Source organism: Pyrus communis, chromosome 2, assembly GCF_041283825.1.
Source record: "Pyrus communis isolate YQ-2024b chromosome 2, ASM4128382v1, whole genome shotgun sequence".
Classification (NCBI taxonomy): Eukaryota; Viridiplantae; Streptophyta; class Magnoliopsida; order Rosales; family Rosaceae; genus Pyrus; species Pyrus communis.
Genome location: NC_142566.1, coordinates 9,169,688 through 9,194,622, shown reverse-complemented (window position 1 = coordinate 9,194,622; position 24,935 = coordinate 9,169,688).

The window sequence follows — 24,935 nt, the reverse complement described above, 5'->3', positions numbered from 1 at the left end:
TGCTATGACAAGGAAGGATCACTTTCCATTGCCATTCTTGGACCAAATGCTAGAAAGGTTAGCCAGTTATAAATTGTATTGCTTTCTTGATAGATATTCCGGATATAACCAAATTGTGATAGCTCCAGAGGACCAGGAAAGGACAACTTTCACGTGCCCCTTTGGCACCTTTGCATATAGGCGTATGCCATTTGGGTTGTGCAATGCCCCTGCGACATTTCAACGATGCATGGTGAGTATATTTTCTGATTATGTGGAGAAGATTATTGAGATATTCATGGATGATTTTAGCGTGTTTGGTAATTCATTCGATCATTGCTTGAATAATCTGACCTTAATTTTGAAACGTTGTGTTAAAACGAATCTTGTGCTTAATTGGGAAAAATGTCATTTCATGGTTAAGCAAGGTATTGTTCTAGGACATTATTTCTGAAAAAGGCATTGAAGTGGATAAATCTAAGGTAGACCTTGTTCGTCACTTACCCTCTCCAACTTCGGTTAGAGAGGTTCGTTCGTTTTTTGGTCACGCAGGTTTTATAGGCGTTTCATAAAGGATTTCTCTAAGATTTCATAGCCATTATGCCGATTGCTTCAAAAAGAGGTGGTTTTCGAGTTTGATGATGCATGCTCCATGGCATTCAAGCACTTAAAAGAGGCTCTCACTTCGGCTCCCATTATCACACCTCCAGATTGGAGCCTTACATTTGAGTTGATGTGCGATGCTTCGGACTATGCGATTGGTGCTGTTTTGGGGCAGCGAAAGAACAAACAACCTTATGTTATTTATTATGCATCTAGGACACTAAATGATGCTCAATTGAATTACTCAACCACTGAAAAAGAATTACTTGCTGTGGTATTTGCATTAGATAAGTTCCGATCCTACTTACTTGGTACTAAAGTTATTATTTTTACGGATCATGCAGCTCTCAAGTATTTGCTCACGAAGAAGGAGGCCAAGCCTAGACTAATTCGTTGGATATTGCTTCTACAAGAGTTTGACATTGAGATTCGGGATAAGAAGGGCGTGGAGAACGTGGTGGCTGACCACCTAAGTCGAATGGTGCATGAGGAAGCATTGCCAATTTCTGAAACCTTCCCCGATGAACAATTAATGTCTATCCAGGTAAGTGAGCCTTGGTACGCAGATTTGGTGAACTTTTTGGTGTCTAAACATACTCCTAGCACACTTAATAAGAATCAACATGATAAGCTTAAAAAGGATGCTAGGTTTTATGTTTAGGATGACCCATACCTCTGGAAATTTTGTCCCGATCAGATTGTACGACGTTGTGTGAATGAATCTGAGTTTCAATCTATTTTAACATTCTGTCATTCATATGCATGTGGGGGACATTTTGGCACCCACCGCACTGCCCTTAAGGTCTTAGAATGTGGGTTTTATTGGCCAACCATTTTTAGGGATGCTAGGACATTTTGCCTTACATGTGATCGTTGTCAACGAATGGGTAATATAAGTGTTAAGGATCAAATGCCACAAAACCCTATACTTTCTGTTGAAATATTTGATGTGTGGGGCATTGATTTTATGGGTCCTTTTCCTTCCTCACATGGTTTTCTCTATATCTTGTTGGCGGTGGATTATGTTTCCAAATGGGTGGAAGCAAAAGCCACCCGTACTAACGATTCCAAAGTGGTTGCAGATTTTGTGAAGTCTAACATTTTTGCTAGGTTTGGAATGCCTCGAGTCCTTATAAGTGATGGAGGTTCACATTTTTGTAATCGCACAATCAAAGCACTGCTCAAGAAGTACAAAGTTACGCATAGGGTTTCGACACCCTATCATCCTCAAACAAGCGGGCAAGCCGAGGTGTCGAATCGCGAGATAAAACAGATTCTTGAGAAGACGGTTGGCCCATCAAGAAAAGATTGGAGCTTGAGGTTAGAGGATGCATTGTGGGCTTATAGGACCGCTTACAAAACACCCATAGGAATGTCCCCCTTTCGGCTTATTTATGGCAAATCATGTCACTTACTTGTGGAGTTGGAGCACAAGGCTCATTGGGCCGTGAGGAAGTTCAACATGGATGTAGATGAGGCGGGAATTCATCGTAAGCTTCAATTGAATGAACTTGAGGAGATAAGGAATGAAGCTTACTAGAATGCCCGAATTTACAAGGAAAAGACAAAGGCCTTTCATGACAAGATGATTCGCACCAAGTCCTTCTCTGTTGGACAGAAAGTGTTGTTATTTGATTCTCGTCTTCGTCTATTTCCGGGTAAGTTACGTTCACGTTGGATTGGACCCTTTGTTATTACTAATGTTTTTCCTCATGGTGCAGTCCAAGTTCGTAGTTTCAAAACAGGTCAAGAGTTCAAGGTGAATGGGCATCGATTGAAGCCTTACTACGAGAGCTTTGTAGAACATGATGTGGAGGAGACTACCCACTATGCCGTGGGTTCCCATGAAGGTTGATCAATGTGGCATCGTCCGGCTGCAAGCCGTAAAAGAAAGCGCTTCGTGGGAGGCAACCCATGCAATCACCAAGGAGAAGATGGAATCTACACTCCATACCCAGATTTGCGTCCCTAAACTCTTCTCTTTGTTAGTTACATTCTGCCATGTTTAGTATGTTTAGTTGCTGTTTATGTGTTTACTTTTGTTTGGTGTGAATTTAGGCTTAAAACATTGAGGACAATGTTTGATTGAAGTGTGGGGGGGGGGGGTAACTAAGTATGTTGATGCAAATTCGTTGGATTTTATCACCCATAACTTCAAGTGTAGTTCCCTGCTATTTTAAAATGTTTTTAAGCTGATTTGGAGTGTTTTAGTGTGTTTTGTTTTATAACTCCGAAAATCACATAAAAATTTGAAAAACATGTTTTGAAAAGCCTAAAAAGAGTGTTTTGAGTCGTTTTTGTGTGTTTGTGTCTTAGGGTACCTTCCAACACTTGGTTTTTAATTACATGACTGTTAAGAAGAGTTATAAACATGGAGAAAAGTTTGATATACTCTTGGTATATGCTTGATTATGGTTATAATGTATGACTTCACATGCAATCCTAAAAGAAAAATTAGTTTTTGTAACATGCTTGAAGGAAGGAACTCAAACAAACATTACAACCCTGAGAGACTTGAGCTTTAAACATTCTTTGGAGAGTATTAATCTGTGATTCTTGTTTTCAAACTCGTTGCATGATCTCATTATTCTTGCTTGGTTGCTAATTAGAAGGCGTTTCATCATTTAGTTCCAAATGCTAGAACTTGCATCCATTCCAGTCAAAGCATGATTGCATAATATATATCAAGATGAAGTGTGTAGTGAAGCCATCAACCAAACAGCCAACCCATGCACTATATATTTATTATAGGTCATAACCCCCATTGAGCCATTGTTAGCCTTTGTTCTTTGTTTACCCATATCATCCCCACCTAGCCTAGATTAGGACCACCCATACCCTTGTTCTTGAAGCATAGTAAGCATGACTTAAAGGGAATCCTTTCGAATATGCAAAACAACAAGTGTGGGGGAATTTGTGTGTGTGTGTTGATATGCCACGAAAAGAAATAAGGCATATAAAAAATAAAAAAAATAAAAAAAATAAAAATTCGTGGAAAAACAAAAAGAAAAGAAAAAGTTGTGAAAAGAAAGAAAAAGAGGATGAAATAAGTGAAAATAAGCTCACAAGTTTGTGGTAGTTGAAGAAAGGGTCCAAAACATTGAATATGGCCCTAAGAGTTGTGTGAATTTTCCCCTTCTGTGTCTAAGTGAGTTTCTGCTATCATAAGTGGTTCTAAGTGTAAAATTTCATTACTTTGCTTGCTATTGCTTAAAGAACGTTTGTTATCCTTACCTTTCATTGTTAGCCAATCACCCTTACCCCGTTACAATCCTTATGCTTCAATCTTGATCATTATGTTGTCAATAATGTGGAGTTTGGAATTGATGTAAGCATATGGTGTCCCTGGTTCTCGCATCTAATTGGTAGCATTCCTTTCATGAGATCTTATTCATATACATTCCAGAAAAGTGTTTTCCTTGTTATAAACATATGTGAGTGTTTAGTTTCATATTTACATCAATCTTCTCATATATACTTAGTGTAGGGTGTGTAATCAGAAAGTCTGTGTGAAAATAAGAGAGTATCTTGTAAGGAATTAAGTGATTTCTCTAAGGCATGTTACTACATTCAAAACATGGTTTTAAATGCTTAATTGTGAACTAGTATGTGGTGACTATGATTAAGAATGTACTTAAGTGTAAAGATGGCTAAAATCTGTGGGAATAATGATTTTTAACATGTCATGTGCATTGGAAATCCCTGAGACGATTGTTGGAAGGTTTAGGTTGTGTTTTACTTGTTTAGTGTCGTTTTGTTTGTTTGTTATCGTTTTGTTTTGCTCGAGGACTAGCAAAAGCTAAGTGTGGGGGAATTTGATAGGAGCTGATAGGAGCATATTTAGGCGACTTACTTAGCTTGTTTTCGTGCATCTATGTTGTTAATTCATAGTTGTTTTAGTAGTTTAAGCCATTTTCGTGTGTTTTTAGGTTCATATGGCTAAGGAAGCAAAAAGATGCATTTTGGAGCATTTTGGAGCAAAATTGGGCTTGGAATGGATAGCATATGCTTGGAGCCAAAGTGTTGGACGAATTTGAAAGCCTTGTATGCACTTTGGACATAAAACAAAGGGCCTAGCCCAATCAAACAATCCTTTGAGCCATGCAAAACCTCTAGCCTAATCAACAACCCTTAGCCACATGCATTCACATGCATCACAACCCCAAAACCATCATTGCACCACCATTCACACACACATGCACTTATTCTTTCATCATTACACCACCATTCACACACACATGCACTTACTCTTTCACACACACATGCACTTACTCTTTCATCATTGCACCACCAATTCAACACATGCATTCACACACCAACAACCTAGCTCTTTTTCCATCATTATTTCATCCACATGCACTCTCAATCATAACAACCACATTCACTCTTAATATTCTCCCATTCCCCCTATAAATACCCTTGCATTCATTCATTCAAGCATCATCTCATTTCATACACAACACACCACAAACACTTCCATTCCTTCCCTTTGCCGTGAGTCCCCTTAGAATCCAAAACCATCTTTCCATTTCCATCACTCCTCACTCCATTCCACACTTCCATTCCCCCAAACCAACTATCCTTAGACCTTATGCTACAATAAAGAGGAAGAGAAGAGGGCCTAAACGTTCATACAATTCAAGTTTGAGTTGTTGGAATGTTTAGGTGTTTCTTTGATTTCAATGTTTAAATTCAATTCTCTTTGTTTGTACGTATGAGGAATGGAAGAGAAGAGTGCCTAAACGTTCATACAATTCAAATTTGAGTTGTTGGAATGTTTAGGTGTTTCTTTGATTTCAAAGTTATAATAAACTAAACCCCCTTTAGCTAGGGGGTGATTCGAAATATATGTTTATGCTTGCATTTTGATTTGATTACTTCTAATTGCGTTTCATAAGTTGTGGTTCAATTTGTTTAACCGTTTGATTGATAACTTATTTATGTATGTTTATTGAGAGTGTACACTTAATTTTCATGCATGAATATGACGCTAGAATATAAGTGAGTTTCACCTAATAGTTACGAACTTATATTCACAAGTAGTGGAGGTTGCTTATAAACAATCGCGTTAAATGAATTCTTGGCATAAGTTTCATGCGTATTCCATAGTAACGAATGCCTCGTCAACACTTAAAGTTTTCATGATGCCTAATGATTTTTGATTGTATCTTTATTGTGCTTTTCACGTAAAGGACTTTTGGAGAATGTTGTGAATTGCGTTGCGCTAACCCATCCAATTCATTAACTTAAGGAAAACTTGACGGTTAATTTAAGCGGACCTAATTGACCCGGGGCGTTGAGAATTAATGATTTGTTGAAATGCAATTGGAAATCGTTTTATTATGCAAGTATAACATATGTGGAGATGAACCCCGTAGCTAACTTTCCATCCATTTGTTCTTTCTTTTCTTGTTTCTGTTTTCATGTTTAATTTAACTTGTTATTCAATTATGTTAAACATGTGAAACTAATTTCTTTTTAGTTAGAAGCGAATTTGAAGCCATGGACATATGTTGGTTATGATTTGATTTACTCCAGTTATGAATTCATGAACTTTAGATGTGGGTTACTTTCCTGTTTTGATTAAGAACTTGTTTATGTATGTGGGTTGAGGGTCGACACTTAATTTGCATGCCTAAAACTTGATGCTAGGATATAAGGGAATTTCACCTAATCGTTATGAACTTATATTCATGAGTAGTAAAAATCGCTAGTCACGATTGTGTTTAGTAAACCCTAGGCTGGATTAACATGCGTATCCCATAGTTATGAATGCCTAGTCGATGTTTATGATTTCCGTTGAACTTAATAATCTTTGTTGAATGTCTCTATCATGCGTATTCCATGTGAGAGACTTTGATTAGGAATAATTTGGTTGTAATGCGTATCCCATTCAATCCAATGAATCTAGGGAAATCTGAAGGTTAATTTAAGCGGACCTAATTAACTTGGAGCATTGTCATTCATCGTTTGTTGAAGTCATAACTGGGAGTCAAATTATATGCTTATGTTCATGTGTGGATAAGGAACCCTCTAACTAGTTTTTCATCATTCTATTTTATCAATTTCGTTTTTATAATCTGTTTTAATTAGAATCTGTGCATTTAGTTTAAATTCATCCAAAACCAATCCCCCATTTATTTTAAAGTGTTAGATTAGTTAGAAATACATTTAGCTTGTGCTTATAAGTATTTTGATTCATTTTGTTTCCCAAATTCGTCCAAAGTACTCAAGGTGCTCAAAACTGCCCAGAAAGTGTTTTTTTTAGTTTCGAGTGCTTTGGGTACTGTTTAAGTCTTTTGGTTTGTTTTAGTGTTTTAAAGTTTAATTTTGCATTCTTTGAGTCTAGTTTAGTGTTTTAAACTTTATTTTACGTTTTTTTTGAGTCAGTTTCCAAGAGATTTGCAATCCCTCCTAATCCCCGGTCCAGAACGATCCCTACTTATACTTATACTACAAATCGACAAAAAGAGGGTTTAATTTGTGTGCGTATAATTCTCGCATCAAATTTTGGCGCCGTTGCCGGGGATTAGAAAATTTGCTAATCCCTTGGATTGTTTTATTTTCGTCTGTTTTTATTTTATTCTAGATTCTTAATCTTGTTTTGTTTCTTGTTTTAGGTACTTGTTTATGACTCGGAGTTCTCATCCGATTCGTGAACATATCCTGGAGTGACTGGGTTCTTCGTCCGGCTGCAAGACGTAAAAGAAAGCGCTTCTTGGGAGGCAACCCAATGCACTGAATAAAACAAAGCTTGTTCATAAAAAAAAAAAAAAAAAAAGATACTAAACATGGAGAAAGGTGGAGTTTCACAAAGGTTGTTTACGTGAAGCCCCACTACGAGGCGCAGAAGCGGAAGGCATAGAAGCAGAAGGTATAGAAGCGGAAGGCATCGAAGCGGAAGGCATCGGAGCGGGAGGCATCGGAGCTAGAGCATTCCAGGCCTCAATACTTGGCCAAACGCTGGATGACCCAGGAAAAAGGTGCCTCTGGAGACAAGCCGCAAGCCTTTGACGGTCACTGTGAATTCGACCCTCAGATTCTTGCAGCTCATCAAGCTTCCTCTTCATGCCCGACGAATAGTTATTTGCAAGCACATGCAAACTTCTATTCTCGTACTTAAGCTGCTGGATCTCTTGCTTAAGACTCTCCACCTCTGCCATTAATGATTCCACCTGACGAGAGCGGGCAAGCAGGCGTTGGCCCATGTTGGACACAGAGCTCGCACACTGAACACTAAGTGCGAGGGACTCTTGAACGGCCAACTCATCGGACCGTCCTGACAGCAGCCTACTATCTTTTGGAGTGAGGAGGTTCCTAGCTACTATTGTAGCTGTTGTGGTGTCCTGCATCACGGAGTCTTCACCTGTAAGAAGACCGTTAGAAGATAAGAAAGAAGGGCGCCATACGTTACCTTGATGCGGCGCGCCTGTATCACTGCTAAGGCTCAATTCCAAGCTAAGGTTCGATGAGTTTGCCATTTTTCAAAAGTGTTCAAAGAAAAGGGATGGAGTTAAATTTCAAAGGGCCGGAGTCGATTTTCAAGAATGGGAAATCTTCAGAGTGTGTTTGTTGTGGTGATCGATAGCTTAATAAAAAAGCCAAGGCGACGCGTCCACCGATTCAAAAAGCCGAAATTTCCGGCGTAATTTTGGCAACGCTTTCTCGGCTTTTCAGAAGACGCGTTCAACTTTGTCAAAAGATTTCTTCTTTTCAGACAACACGTGGAGGCCATCACCGCAACTACATATCTTTAGCCGACAAGCGCAAAGTTCGGCGACGCTTTCTCTGCTTTTCAGAAAACGCGTGCAACTTTGTCAAAAGGAGCCGCATCCGCACTACTACATGTCGTTCAGAAAGCAAAGGGGCGTCGTTCAGAAATCGAAAGGGCGCCTGCTCAGAAATCGAAGAGGCGTCGTTCAGATATCGAAGAGACATTTGTCGACAAGGGTAAAAGAACAGTACCACCACTTGATATTATTTCTATATATGTCGACCTTCGTCTTTTATGGCAAGGCAAATCTGAAGAAAATGCCCAACTCTTCCGCACCTCTGAGGGCGCTCTCCCAGCAATGCCTTTTGAAATACTCAATTTTTTCTCCCCCAAAGAAGATACCAGAAACCTGGAGTACAAATAAGGCAGAAGGAAACGGTTGATCGAAGCATGTGGAGACAACCACACCAAATACATGTGCTGCTTCATTCGCCGTTTCTTCAAAAGCAAAGGTATCTCATATCATCAAGGTCTAAAGCAAAAGTATCTCATATCATGCTCTTTCCCTGTCCTTTCCTTTGTCCTTGTTATTACTCACATGGCAAAGTAAAATGAAAGCAATCAGAGGCACTTGGAGTCAGTCTTCTGTTCTGGAACGGACTGCCTGGAATCCATTCCTGATTGCTTACCTAGCGTTGCTCTCGAGTAGTCATCTTCAACGGTTGACACACTTCCAGAGAAGGGACCACTTCTGCAAAGGGGAGCGAGTAAGGCAAGGGAAAATGATACATTGAAGCATGTGGAGACAAACATAGGCTGAGTTATCCTCCAACCCTTTTCAATACGAATTGGAAAGATTGAACAAAGAAACAGACCAAAGGAGTAAGCTCAGACCTTCGGGGGAGACCAAAAGAATCCTGCTGCCCAGATCAAGAGTAGCACAAAGGAAAATCAACGATGGGAGGAACCCCTGTGGAATCAACAAGGAGAAGATGGAATTTACATTCCATAACCAGATTTGCGTCCCTAAACTCTTCTCTTTGTTAATTACATTTTGCCATGTTTAGTATGTTTAAGTGCTTTTTGTGTGTTTACTTATGTTTTGTGTGAATCTATGCTTAAAACATTGAGGACAATGTTTGATTTAAGTGTGGGGGGGGTAACTAATGTTGCTAATGCAAATTCGTGGGATTTTATCACCCATAACTTCAAATGTTGTTCCTTGCTGTTTTAAGGTGTTTTTAAATTGTTTTAGAGTGTTTTAGTATGTTTTGTTTTTATAACTCCGAAAATCACATAAAAATTTGAAAAAAATGTTTTGAAAAACCTAAAAAGAGTGTTTTGAGTCGTTTTTGTGTGTTTGTGTCTTAGGGTACCTTCCAACACAATAATAAGGATTTGGTTTGTAATTGCATGACTGTTAAAGAGAGTTATAAACATAGAGAAAAGTTTGATTTACTCTTGGTATATGCTTGGTTATGGTTATAATGTATGACTTCACATGCAATCATAAAAGAAAAAAAAATTCGTTTTTGTAACATGCTTGAAGGAAGGAACTCAAACAAACGCTACAACCCTGAGAGACTTGAGCCTATAACGTTCTTTGGAGAGTATAATCTGTGATTTCTTGTTTTCTAAAGTCGTTGCATGATCTCATTATTCTTTGCTTGGTTACTACTTAGAAGGCGTTTCATCATATAGTTCCAAATGCTAGAACTCATGCCCATTTCATTCAAAGCATGTTATTGATTTGCATAACACATATTCAAGAAGAAGTTGTGTAGTGACCACCACCATAGCCAAATAGCCTTACTTCCCATACTTCGTATATGTTGTAAGTTTTAACCCCGTTGAGCCTTGTTTAGCCTTTATTCTTTGTTTACCCACATTTTCCTCACCTAGCCTAGTTTAGGACAATCCCCACCCTTGTTCTTAAAAGATAGTGAGCATGACTTAATTGAATTCCTTTTGAGTTACATTATGAAAGAAAATAAGTGTGGGGGAGAGAATGTTTAAGTGTTTATGTTTTGAGATTCAAAAGAAAAAGAAAAGAAAAAAAAAAAAAAGAGAAAAGAAAGAAAGAAAGAAAAAAGAGCTTGAAAAAAAAAAAAAAAAATGAAAGAATAAGTGATTGAAGAAAGGTTCCACAACATCAATTCTGGACGTAAATTGTCTAAATTCTCCCTTTTTGTTCAAAAGTTGAGTTTTCATTCAAAAGTGAATTCTAAGTTGATTCAAATGCTTTGCTCACTATTTCTTTAAGAACCTTTGTTTTCCATATCCCTTCTTTGTTATCCACATACCCCAAGCCCCGTTACAACCCTTGACTTCTATCTTGAGTGTTGTGTATTTCAATTTGTGGAGTTTGAACTTGGTATGAGCATATGGTGTCACTGGTTCTCGCGTCTAAGTAGTAGCATTCCATTCATGAGATCATATCTAAACATGCTTATTAACTCCAGAAAATGCTTTCCTTGTTATAACATATGTGAGTGTTCGTCTACATGTTTACATCAATCTCTCACATATAACTAGTGTAGGGTGTGTAGTCAGAAAATCTGTGTGAAAATAGAGTGCATTCTAATAAGGAATTGAGGAAATTCTCTAAGGCATGTTACTACATTCAAATCATGGTTTTAAATGCTTAATTGTGAACTAGTATGTGGTGACTATGATTAAGAATGTACTTAAGTGTAAAGATGGCTAAAATCTGTGGAAATAATGATTTTTAACTTGTCATGTGCATTGGAAATCCCTGAGACGATTGTTGGAAGGTTTAGGTTGTGTTTTACTTGTTCAGTGTCGTTTTGTTTTTGGTTTCTTTTGTTTTGTTTTGCTCGAGGACTAGCAAAAGCTAAGTGTGGGGGAATTTGATAGGAGCATATTTAGGCGACTTACTTAGCTTGTTTTCGTGCATCTATGTTGTTAATTCATAGTTGTTTTAGTAGTTTAAGCCATTTTCGTGTGTTTTTAGGTTCATATGGCTAAGGAAGCAAAAAGATGCATTTTGGAGCATTTTGGAGCAAAATTGGGCTTGGAATGGATAGCATATGCTTGGAGCCAAAGTGTTGGACGAATTTGAAAGCCTTGTATGCACTTTGGACATAAAACAAAGGGCCTAGCCCAATCAAACAATCCTTTGAGCCATGCAAAACCTCTAGCCTAATCAACAACCCTTAGCCACATGCATTCACATGCATCACAACCCCAAAACCATCATTGCACCACCATTCACACACACATGCACTTATTCTTTCATCATTACACCACCATTCACACACACATGCACTTACTCTTTCACACACACATGCACTTACTCTTTCATCATTGCACCACCAATTCAACACATGCATTCACACACCAACAACCTAGCTCTTTTTCCATCATTATTTCATCCACATGCACTCTCAATCATAACAACCACATTCACTCTTAATATTCTCCCATTCCCCCTATAAATACCCTTGCATTCATTCATTCAAGCATCATCTCATTTCATACACAACACACCACAAACACTTCCATTCCTTCCCTTTGCCGTGAGTCCCCTTAGAATCCAAAACCATCTTTCCATTTCCATCACTCCTCACTCCATTCCACACTTCCATTCCCCCAAACCAACTATCCTTAGACCTTATGCTACAATAAAGAGGAAGAGAAGAGGGCCTAAACGTTCATACAATTCAAGTTTGAGTTGTTGGAATGTTTAGGTGTTTCTTTGATTTCAATGTTTAAATTCAATTCTCTTTGTTTGTACGTATGAGGAATGGAAGAGAAGAGTGCCTAAACGTTCATACAATTCAAATTTGAGTTGTTGGAATGTTTAGGTGTTTCTTTGATTTCAAAGTTATAATAAACTAAACCCCCTTTAGCTAGGGGGTGATTCGAAATATATGTTTATGCTTGCATTTTGATTTGATTACTTCTAATTGCGTTTCATAAGTTGTGGTTCAATTTGTTTAACCGTTTGATTGATAACTTATTTATGTATGTTTATTGAGAGTGTACACTTAATTTTCATGCATGAATATGACGCTAGAATATAAGTGAGTTTCACCTAATAGTTACGAACTTATATTCACAAGTAGTGGAGGTTGCTTATAAACAATCGCGTTAAATGAATTCTTGGCATAAGTTTCATGCGTATTCCATAGTAACGAATGCCTCGTCAACACTTAAAGTTTTCATGATGCCTAATGATTTTTGATTGTATCTTTATTGTGCTTTTCACGTAAAGGACTTTTGGAGAATGTTGTGAATTGCGTTGCGCTAACCCATCCAATTCATTAACTTAAGGAAAACTTGACGGTTAATTTAAGCGGACCTAATTGACCCGGGGCGTTGAGAATTAATGATTTGTTGAAATGCAATTGGAAATCGTTTTATTATGCAAGTATAACATATGTGGAGATGAACCCCGTAGCTAACTTTCCATCCATTTGTTCTTTCTTTTCTTGTTTCTGTTTTCATGTTTAATTTAACTTGTTATTCAATTATGTTAAACATGTGAAACTAATTTCTTTTTAGTTAGAAGCGAATTTGAAGCCATGGACATATGTTGGTTATGATTTGATTTACTCCAGTTATGAATTCATGAACTTTAGATGTGGGTTACTTTCCTGTTTTGATTAAGAACTTGTTTATGTATGTGGGTTGAGGGTCGACACTTAATTTGCATGCCTAAAACTTGATGCTAGGATATAAGGGAATTTCACCTAATCGTTATGAACTTATATTCATGAGTAGTAAAAATCGCTAGTCACGATTGTGTTTAGTAAACCCTAGGCTGGATTAACATGCGTATCCCATAGTTATGAATGCCTAGTCGATGTTTATGATTTCCGTTGAACTTAATAATCTTTGTTGAATGTCTCTATCATGCGTATTCCATGTGAGAGACTTTGATTAGGAATAATTTGGTTGTAATGCGTATCCCATTCAATCCAATGAATCTAGGGAAATCTGAAGGTTAATTTAAGCGGACCTAATTAACTTGGAGCATTGTCATTCATCGTTTGTTGAAGTCATAACTGGGAGTCAAATTATATGCTTATGTTCATGTGTGGATAAGGAACCCTCTAACTAGTTTTTCATCATTCTATTTTATCAATTTCGTTTTTATAATCTGTTTTAATTAGAATCTGTGCATTTAGTTTAAATTCATCCAAAACCAATCCCCCATTTATTTTAAAGTGTTAGATTAGTTAGAAATACATTTAGCTTGTGCTTATAAGTATTTTGATTCATTTTGTTTCCCAAATTCGTCCAAAGTACTCAAGGTGCTCAAAACTGCCCAGAAAGTGTTTTTTTTAGTTTCGAGTGCTTTGGGTACTGTTTAAGTCTTTTGGTTTGTTTTAGTGTTTTAAAGTTTAATTTTGCATTCTTTGAGTCTAGTTTAGTGTTTTAAACTTTATTTTACGTTTTTTTTGAGTCAGTTTCCAAGAGATTTGCAATCCCTCCTAATCCCCGGTCCAGAACGATCCCTACTTATACTTATACTACAAATCGACAAAAAGAGGGTTTAATTTGTGTGCGTATAATTCTCGCATCAGGAGCATATTTAGGCAACTTAGTTAGCTTGTTCTTGTGCATTTACGTTGTTATTTCTTAGTTCTTTAAGTCTTTTAAGTTATTTTCGTATGTTTTCAGGTTCTAAGGGCTTAAGGAGCAAAGAAGTGCATTTTGGAGCCTTTTGGAGCATTTTTGGGCTAAGGATGGATAGCTTATGTTTGGAGCCAAGGTGTTGGACGAAATTGAGGCACTTTAGGACACAAAACCAAGGCCCTAGCCCAATTACATAGCCCTTGCCGTGGGCTTAACCCTATTTCCCTTCCTTGCCGTGCAAGGGGGAGCATTTTGGGTCCATTTTATGCACTTAAACCCTAGCCCTTTAACCTTAAAGCCCTATTCTGATTTATTCACTTTCATTCATATTTTATTTCACCCTAATTCACCCTAGCAACCACCATAACATTATTCCATCTCAGCCGTACCCACCAATTCCATTCAATCTTCATGATTGCAGCCACATGTTTTCCCATTCTATCATTTCAGCACACTCACTTCCATATTCCCTCTTTAATCCACATGCATTAATCATCATTCAACCTAGCTGCACCATTAATTAATCACTCTTCATGATGGCAGCCACATTCACCACCAATTCCAGCCTTGCCGTGCACATTCCCTTGCATTTCCAGCTTTCCCCCTTCATAAAACAATCAGCCACACTTCCACATGCATTCCCTCTTTAATCATTCCCTCCTAGCTGTCATTCACATGCTATCCCATCCATTCTCTCCCTATAAAACCATGCATCCCATCACCTATCACTCACACAATTTTGAGCCGTGCAAAACCATCCATTCCAGCAGAAAATCCTTTGTGTTGTGTATCACCAATTCCCAGCCTTTGCCGTGCCTTCCCCCATCCATTCATACACACTTCCCTACCATCACCACTCCATTCCACATACAAACACCACCCCAAAACCTTTCCTTAGACCTTGTGCCGCAACAAAGAGGAGGAGAAGAGGGCCTAAACGTTCATACAATTCAAGTTTGAGTTGTTGGAATTTTTAGGTGTTTTCCTTTCCTTGATTTCAATGGTTAAATTTACTAATCTTTGTCTTGTACGTATGAGGAACTAAACCCACTTTGGCTAAGGGTGTATTCGAAACCATGATTATATATGTGAAATAAGTTGATTACTTCCAGTTATCGTTGCATAAGTCGTGAATACAATTTGCTTAACCGTTTGATTTAGAACTTATTCTTGTATGTTGATTGAGAGTGCACGCTTAAGTTGCATGCTTGAATTTGGTGCTAGGATATAAGTTTGTTTCACCTAATCGTTATGAGTTTATATTCACAAGTAGTGAAGGTCGCTAGTCACGATCATGTTAAGTAGATTCCTGTCAAGAGTATCATGCTTTTCATAGTTACAAATGCCTTGTCGATGCTTATGATTTCCAAAGAACGTAATGATTCTAACTTGTATCTTTATCATGCTGTTCATATAGAGAACTTGTTAGGAATAATTTGATTGCGATGCATATTCATCCAATTCAATGATTCTAGGGAAATCTGAAGGTTAATTTAAGCGGACCTAATTAACTTGGAGCGTCGAGGTTCATAACTTATTGAATTGATAACTGGAAATTGACTTACGTTGCATATATTTCATGTGTGGAGAAGAACCCCTTAGCTATTCCATCATCCATTGATTCATCACAATTTGTTTTACAATCTGTTTTCTTTATAATCTGTCCAATTAATTTAATTTCGTCCAAACACAATCCCCCCCATATTTTGTTAAGTCTTAGTCATTATAATCTGTCTTATTTTGGTTTTTAAGTGTTTGGAGTCACAAACACCTTTAAATTCGTCCAAATCTGCCTAGTTTACATTCTTGTTTTGTTTGTTTGATTTTCGTACAAAACCAAATCCCCAATTGTCTTAGAGTATCTAATTGGTTCAATTATGTTTTAGATTGTGTTTTTAGCTCATTTTGAGTCTTGTGAACTTGTTTCGAGTTTTCTTTAAGTGAGTTAAGTGTTTTAAAGGTTACTTTTATTTCTTTGAGTTAGTTTAAAGCGTTTAGCACCCCTAGTTAATCCCCGGTTAGAACGATCCCTACTTACATCATTACTACAATTGTCACAAATAGGGTTTAATTTGTGTGTCACATTCGTATAGCATCAAATACACTGCAACCATGCTACCGGTGGGACAAACAAGATGCAACTCGTCCACAAGGTCTGAGTAACTCATTTCAAATTAATCGTTAATCTAGGGATAGAAATGCAATAATGAGCAACTTCTAATACTCAAAACCTTCATAACGACTTCCAAAGGCTTGGAAGTGAAACATGTAACACGATGAAATATAAATATACCAAGATGATAATCTTGTCAGGTTTCTGTTTGCTGAAATTGTATAGAAGTCTAGGAGTAGTTTTCTCAAAAAGTCATCGTCCTCTGGACACAATTAGAAAATTGTAGTTGATCCAAGGAAGTTTGAACTCTATATCCTCAATATCCCCACAACATTAATCAAAAATGGGGTGCATCTAGAGTGAGGATTCATTTAGAACACATCAAAGGGAGCCTCGATTTTATTTCTTCCCTACTTCCACATTTGGTCACCTCGCAGGAGAACTTCTAGATCACATCACCCGAAGAGATTGACTACATCCCACTTCTATCTTAGTGGTCTTCACAAGTGTCTTGTTGTTGAAATTTCAACACCCATTTTCAGGAAATAACTATTGCCAATACTTCAATTTTTAGTGCAAGAAGTATATTGTTTTCTACTTAAGTAGACAACCACCAATTGGAACATCATATAAGCGTATCATTGGTTTAGCATCACGATTAATGAATTTCACATTCTTTACATATACAACATATTTCGAACTGAGCATATAAAAAAGACACTTCCTAACTCCATTCATACAAAATGATTAAAATCATTTGAACCATTTCTTGATAGATTAAAGGTAACTCTATATCAATACTCATATTTCCCAACTAAATAGAATAAGATATGCTGGAAGTGTGCGAGAGTAGATACACGATAGTGCACTCGTAGATGCTAATTTAATACTACTATTGCCTCTGACAGAACTTAGCTTGTTCCAAAAAGTAAATGTAATAAAAAGTTCTAAGATCAATGAAGATTTGGACACACTTTTCTACATAAGAGTCCCAATCAATATTCCGATGAAATTAGAAATTGTTAATTCTAGGTCATAAATATGATGGTTCATCTTTAGCGGTTCTACCACCGAGAAACATAAGCGTTAACATACTAAGAAAGTCTGAATCCGAATTGACTTGTCACATCAATCGACAATCACTATACATCATCAAAATCTCCACTGAGAAGTGTCATCTAGCCTTCGAAATAAGGTGATGACTGTTGACTTTAGGTCAATGAATAAGATGGTTTGTTTCAAACGGTTCTAATCGTGAAAAATAAAAGCAATAATCCGTCATGTTGCCATACCAACTTAACAATGTGGTGGTATCTGCAGTAAGATTTTTTTTTTTTTTTTTTTTTGGGATATGACGCCAAAAGTATACGTCCTCGAATTTACAGTATTACTAACCATCTCTACGACACGAACTAAAAGGTCTTCACAGTTTCCTCGACACTCATAACAATCTAACAGTGAGGTATCATCCCGCACTTCGATTCTAATGTCTACCTATGGAAGTGATCAAGAGGTGGTTAGTCAAAGGGTTTTCTTTTACCTAGATAAATGATAGGGTAAAAACAACAATCATGAGTTTACCGTCCTATTGCAAAGCTTATTCCTAAGATTCCACTATCCAAATTTATTCGGCTCAAGCGAAGTAGTTCATTGATCCTACGAGGATTTGATGATTGCTTTTGGATTTCTACAACTCCCAGGATAAGACAACTTACATTCGCAAGCCTATTCTCGCCCATTTAATAAGTACAACTACGAAAGCAAAAATCTGGGAATAGCGTTGATTGAAAAATCCCAATGCTAGAAAAAGACCTTGCTTAATATCTACTTTCAAAAAGACTTCATCGACAGTCGATCTTCCTCCTAAATTTTCAACATGAACACAAGTATGCTTGGAGATATTAGTGCTAATAGGGACCAAAAAAAATAATTATCCCTCAGATGATCTTCCACGAAATGTTACTAAGAAATCAAGACTAACTAAGATTTCCAATCTCTAAAGGATCAATACTAACGGCGGTAGGACAATGATAGAATTATTTGGTAATATCTCTGGCGATACATGATTATCAAAACATTTACTTAGGCCATCAACTTGCCTCACTTTTATACCTTTCCTCCACAAGGAAAATCTTCGTTTTAATTCTAAGGACAACCGCCAAAATGATTTTATAAAATGTCGTCAAGACCACAAAATTGTCCAAAACTGAAGAAAAGTTAACATATTTTTCCAAATTCGACGAGGTGGCATCATTCGAACGTCAAACACAAAAACCAAGAGTGTTCACATCACGCGTGTGATGAACACAATACTGCCCAACATATGCTCTGATACCAAACTGACACACCCCGACCCAGAAAGTCCATTTGGACCCTGAATCGAGCTGTGTTGGCCGACACCTAGAGGGTGACGAAGCAATAAAATGTAATAGTGTATAAAAAGTGAATAAATTTGAATCTAAAAGTGTCTAAGTACCAGAGTGCGCTACGAGTGGGAGCGAACCCATTTCACAAGCGATGTCAGAGCATAGGTAAGGTACAGTAGTGTGGGTAAGAATCATACCCTTAGAAATATCCATCAATACTAAGATTCGTCACATATTCTTGTCGATACAAACTCAGCAGCTAAAACCTGGAGGGCACCAAACAGAAGGTGTGGGTAAGCAATAAAACCAAGCTTCCCAAAGTTATTACCTCTCTAAAAGTAATGCCCCTAAATGTAAAACCCGTATCGTTTTCCATAAGACAGTACGACATATATACATATATCCAAACCATACTCAGAAATGACCAAAACCACGGTTTGCCATCAACTCCACCATACATTAATAAGTAGGCCAAATGAACTAAATCAATACAAAGTGATATATCAGTCAGAGTCATCTAAAATGACATGTACAACTTATCCATATCTCATCAATCATGGCTAGCATATAAGTCGGAGTCACCTATAGTGACCTGTACGACTTATCCATATCTCATCAATCATGGCTAGCATATAAGTCGGAGTCACCTATAGTGACTTGTACGACTTATCCATATCTCATCAATCATGGCTAGCATATCTCATCAATAATGGCTAGCATATAAGTCGGAGTCACCTATAGTGACCTGTACGACTTATCCATATCTCATCAATCATGGCTAGCATATAAGTCGGAGTCACCTACAGTGACCTGCACGACTTATCCATATCTCATCAATCCTGGCTAGCCAATAGCTCAATAAGTATACCTGCACACGAGTCGGAACCACCCAAAGTGGTCTGTACGACAAAACTGGGTGTAAATAAACACGCTCAAGTGCTACGATCACGTGAAGACTTGGTGAATAATCGCGGGTCACCTACGAGTCGGAACCACCTAAAGTGGTCTGTACGACAGGACTGTGCACCTACCTTGAATCCAAAGTGAACGTAAGGTGCGGGAGGTGAACATCACGTGAAGGACTGTGCCCTGGCCACGAGCGGGAGCACTAACACCGGGGTGCAGGTTTATGAGCTCTCAATGCATCTCAATATAACATGTGGAACTCATGGCAACTAGTATGACAGTATCGAAGTTGTCTAACACATAACTGTAGTCATGCTATAACGCAATCGATTCAACTAGTACCATAAACTCACCTGAACTTACCTGGGTGTCCTGAGTTCACCTTTGCACTTGAAAGCATTCCTAATAATTATATGCAAGTAATATACATATTGATATACCATGATGCAATCTAATACTCAACCATGTCGTAACATTCTCAATTATAAACAATACGATGTGAAGTGTACAATCAATAACGCCCTACTCCCGAACTACTTATTTTCAGGGATAACTATCCATGACGACCTAATTAACACTAATTTAGCTAACTAATTCATAAAACTAAAACTTGCCTTTACCAATTTCCTTCGCATTACTCAATTTCCCAAGCAAGGCTTTTGTCTCAAATATTTTATGGCTGCATCTAACGTCTCGTTAGACTGCCTACGTACCCTAAACAAGGATCAAGCCATTCGTAGTTCATATAGTACTTCAAGCATTCACGATAATTATATATATGAAAGTAATATACCTAATCAATTTAAAAGTGTCGATAAAACTCTCAACAATATGTATGATAAAAAGGAAAAGATGCACTCACCTATAGTCCACGCTATTATTCTCTAGCGCACGCATCGAGGCGTCCTGAATGATTGGTCCCTGTGACCAATTATCAAATCACATCTCAGAACTCTTATCCGTAGAATATGTAATTCACATAAAACACAACCCCAACGACATTCTAAAATAGTTTGAGACCCATTGATCACAAGTCAACTGTCGATCAAAGATCGACGATAGGGTTTACAATCCTGTATAACTTGACCTGGAAGATCCGCATATCAGATTTCCAATCCGCAACTCCCAACGGTCCAGAATATGTTTCTAGAATAACATATTAAAATTTCATTACGATCCAACGGTCAGATCTCCGCCAATTACCTAAAACAAGTGGTCGTGAACATTTATTTTACTAACTTACAAATCCAATTCAGGAAGATCCGTAAGTCGGATTCCCAATCAATAAATTCCTATGATCTTTAAATATTACGTATTATAATGTATCCAGTTTTGGTGACGATCCAACGGTCGGATCATCGATTCACATTTTTATCAAGTAACGTATCGTAACGAATTTAGGTTCCAACTATCAACCTACGTCATTCAAATGACAAAACTGAATTCAAGACATTTAACATAGCCTAAAAATAGCATTGGCGGCCCACTAGCCACGCGCCGCCGCAAGTGCCGCCGCGGGTGGCGGTCGGCCACCCCGACTTGCCGGAAAATCCAACTATTTCCAAAAATTCTCAAACTTCACAGAAATGAAGATCTCAGTGAGTGAAGCAACTTTCATACCTACCACAAAGTCCAAAAGTAGACGGAAGATGGTCAATTTTGCCCACAAAGCCGGCAGGTGCCTAAAACTTCCCGACGTCGATTCGTCGTCTACGTTGGTCCAACGGGGTCAAGGTTGGTTGGGTTTTGCTCCTGGGATGATGGGCTACAAAGCCCAAGTGGTGGCATCGGCCATCGCTTTGCTGATTTGCCGGAAAATCGAAAAGGGTGGCCGGAGCACCATTGATTTTCGTCAACTTTCGTGGCCTCAAACCGCCACATACCATGGTTAATTAAGGTGGTTCTTCGGTGTGTTTTGTAGAGGGGAATGAGAGATTCAAGATGGTGGTGGTGGCATCGAAAAACTCCACCGGAGTTGGCCGGAATCAGCCTTGGAAAATGGGCCTGCGGTGGGTGTGGGTGGACGGGAACCACTCCTTTTTTTTTTTTTTTTTTTTTTTTTTCTTTTCCTCCATTTCTGATTGGGCTTCACTTTAAATAACAAATTTCTGATTGGGGATTTAATTTAATTAACACTAAACCTTGAATAACCAATTTTGAACGCCCGTAACTATACCGTTATAATCCGGTCTCGCAAACAGCTTTCGCATATACGTTCATACCAATGAATACTACGAGGATATGCTAAAAGAATAAGTCCCACGTCTCTCAAGTCGATGGTTAACTTAAGTCAAAGTCCTTACCTCTAGGGCAATTTAGTAAATTCACGCTTTTAAAATAAAATAAAAACGTAAAATTTGGAACGGGTTGTCACAATCTACCCACCTTAAGAAAATTTCGTCCTCGAAATTTAAAATCATCAGTCCAAATTAGAATACTCGAAATTAAAGAGATATATGTATGTAACTACATACACGAGGAAGACACGAAGTGATAGCGACTACATAAAAGAGGATGACATTCCGTCATGATCGGAGTGTAGTGACTCTTCTTTCATGCCTTCAAATTCCTACTATCCTCTCATAAACGTGTTCAAAGCGTAACGCACTTCGAAATTAAGCATGTAATATTTTCGGGTTAAGCCCAAACAACCATTAACGAATTAAATAAGTAAATACAAATATTAACGTAGAATAATCTACTTGTTTACTTGCTTAACAACCCAACGAATAAGTTATTAATGTTACGGTCTGCACCCCGCAAAACCGACAATTCACTATTGTCTTGATAAGCAAGTAACAATTCCCGAGGGTGCAATATTACCATCTTGCCCCTCAATGGGAAATACACATACCAGCCTCGATCGTACTCATTCACTACCTTCTGAGGCAACATCGTCAATAACATAAATTTTCTACATCACAATCTCAATCAAATATTTGTTCGCAATAATCTGCTGTAAATCACAAGCTACACATACAATATTTGTATTATATTTCGAAGGATACCATACTCCTAAACAGGAATGTAACCGTAGTTATCCATAATTCTAACAAAAGTATGCGTCCATTAAATATGCGTTGTGCGTAAAATCTCCATACATCAACTCCAATGATACCATAGTTAACCCGAAATTGTAACTGTGGTTACAAGTGACTAGAATAGAGATAAGGATACACTGCAACCATGCTACTGGTGGGACAAACAAGATGCAACTCGTCCACAAGGTCTGAGTAACTCATTTCAAATTAATCGTTAATCTAGGGATAGAAATGCAATAATGAACAACTTCTAATACTCAAAACCTTCTTAACGACTTCCAAAGGCTTGGAAGTGAAACATGTAACACGATGAAATATAAATACACCAAGATGATAATCTTGTCAGGTTTCTGTTTGCTGAAATTGTATAGAAGTCTAGGAGTAGTTTTCTCAAAAAATCATCGTCCTCTGGACGCAATTAGAAAATTGTAGTTGCCCAAGGAAGTTTGAACTCTATATCCTCAATATCCCCACCACATTAATCAAAAGTGGGGTGCATCTAGAGTGAGGATTCATTTAGAACACATCAAAGGGAGCCTCGATTTTATTTCTTCCCTACTTCCACATTTGGTCACGTCGCAAGAGAACTTCTAGATCACATCACCCGAAGAGATTGACTACATCCCACTTCTATCTTAGTGGTCTTCCCAAGTGTCTTGTTGTTGAAATTTCAACACCCATTTTCAAGAAATAACTATTGCCAATACTTCAATTTTTAGAGCAAGAAGAATATTGTTTTCTACTTAAGTAAACAACCACCAATTGGAACATCATATAAGCGTATCATTGGTTTAGCATCACGATTAATGAATTTCACATTCTTTACATATACAACATATCTCGAACTGAGCATATAAAAAAGATACTTCCTAACTCCATTCATACAAAATGATTAAAATCATTTGAACCATTTCTTGATAGATTAAAGGTAACTCTATATCAATACTCATATTTCCCAACTAAATAGAATAGGACATGCTGGAAGTGTCCGAGAGTAGATACACGATAGTGCACTCATAAATGCTAATTTAATTCTATTATTGCCTCTGACAGAACTTAGCTTGTTCCAAAAAGTAAATCTAATAAAAAGTTCTAAGATCAATGAAGATTTGGACACACTTTTCTACATAAGAGTCCCAATCAATATTCCAATGAAATTAGAAATTGTTAATTCTAGGTCATAAATACGATGGTTCATCTTTAGCGGTTCTACCACCGAGAAACATAAGCGTTAACATACTAAGAAAGTCTGAATCCGAATTGACTTGTCACATCAATCGACAATCACTATACGTCATCAAAATCTCCACCGAGAAGTGTCATCTAGCCTTCGAAAGAAGGTGATGACTGTTGACTTTAGGTCAATGAATAAGATGGTTCGTTTCAAACGGTTCTAATCGTGAAAAATAAAAGCAATACTCCATCATGTTGCCATACCAACTTAACAATGTGGTGGTATCCGCGGTAAGATTTTTTTTTTTTTTTTTTTTTTTTTGGGATATGACGCCAAAAGTATACATCCTCGAATTTACAGTACTACTAACCAACTCTACGACACGAACTAAAAGGTCTTCACAGTTTCCTCGACACTCGTAACAATCTAATAGTGAGGTATCATCCCGCATTTCGATTCTAATGTCTACCTATGGAAGTGATCGAGAGGTGGTTAGTCAAAGGGTTTTCATTTACCTAGATAAATGATAGGGTAAAAACAACAATCATGAGTTTACCGTCCTATTGCAAAGCTTATTCCTAAGCTTCCACGATCCTAATTTATTCGGCTCAAGCGAAGTAGTTCATTGATCCTAGGAGGATTTGATGATTGCTTTTGGATTTCTACAACTCCCAGGATATGACAACTTACATTCGCAAGCCTATTCTCGCCCATTTAATAAGTACAACTACGAAAGCAAAAATCTGGGAATAGCATTGATTGAAAAATCTCAATGCTAGAAAAAGACCTTGCTTAATATCTACTTTCAAAAAGACTTCATCGACAATCGATCTTCCTCCTAAAGATTCAACATGAATACAAGTATGCTTGGAGATATTAGTGCTAATAGGGACCAAAAAAAATAATTATCCCTCAGATGATCTTCTGCTAAATGTTACTAAGAAATCAAGACTAACTAAGATTTCCAATCTCTAAAGGATCAATATTAACGGCGGTAGGACAATGATAGAATTATTTGGTAATATCTCTGGCGATACATGATTATCAAAACATTTACTTAGGGCATCAACTTGCCTCACTTTTATACCTTTCCTCCACAAGGAAAATCTTCGTTTTAATTCTAAGGACAACCGCCAAAATGATTTTATAAAATGTCGTCAAGACCACAAAATTGTCCAAAACTGAAGAAAAGTTAACATATTTTTCCATATTCGACGAGGTGGCATCATTCGAACGTCAAACCCAAAAACCAAGAGTGCTCACATCACGCGTGTGATGAACACAATACTGCCCAACATATGCTCTGATACTAAACTGACACACCCCGACCCAGAAAGACCACTTGGACCCTGAATCGAGCTGTGCTGGCCGACACCTGGAAGGTGACGAAGCCAGAAAATGAAATAGTGTGTAAAAAGTGAATAAATTTGAATCT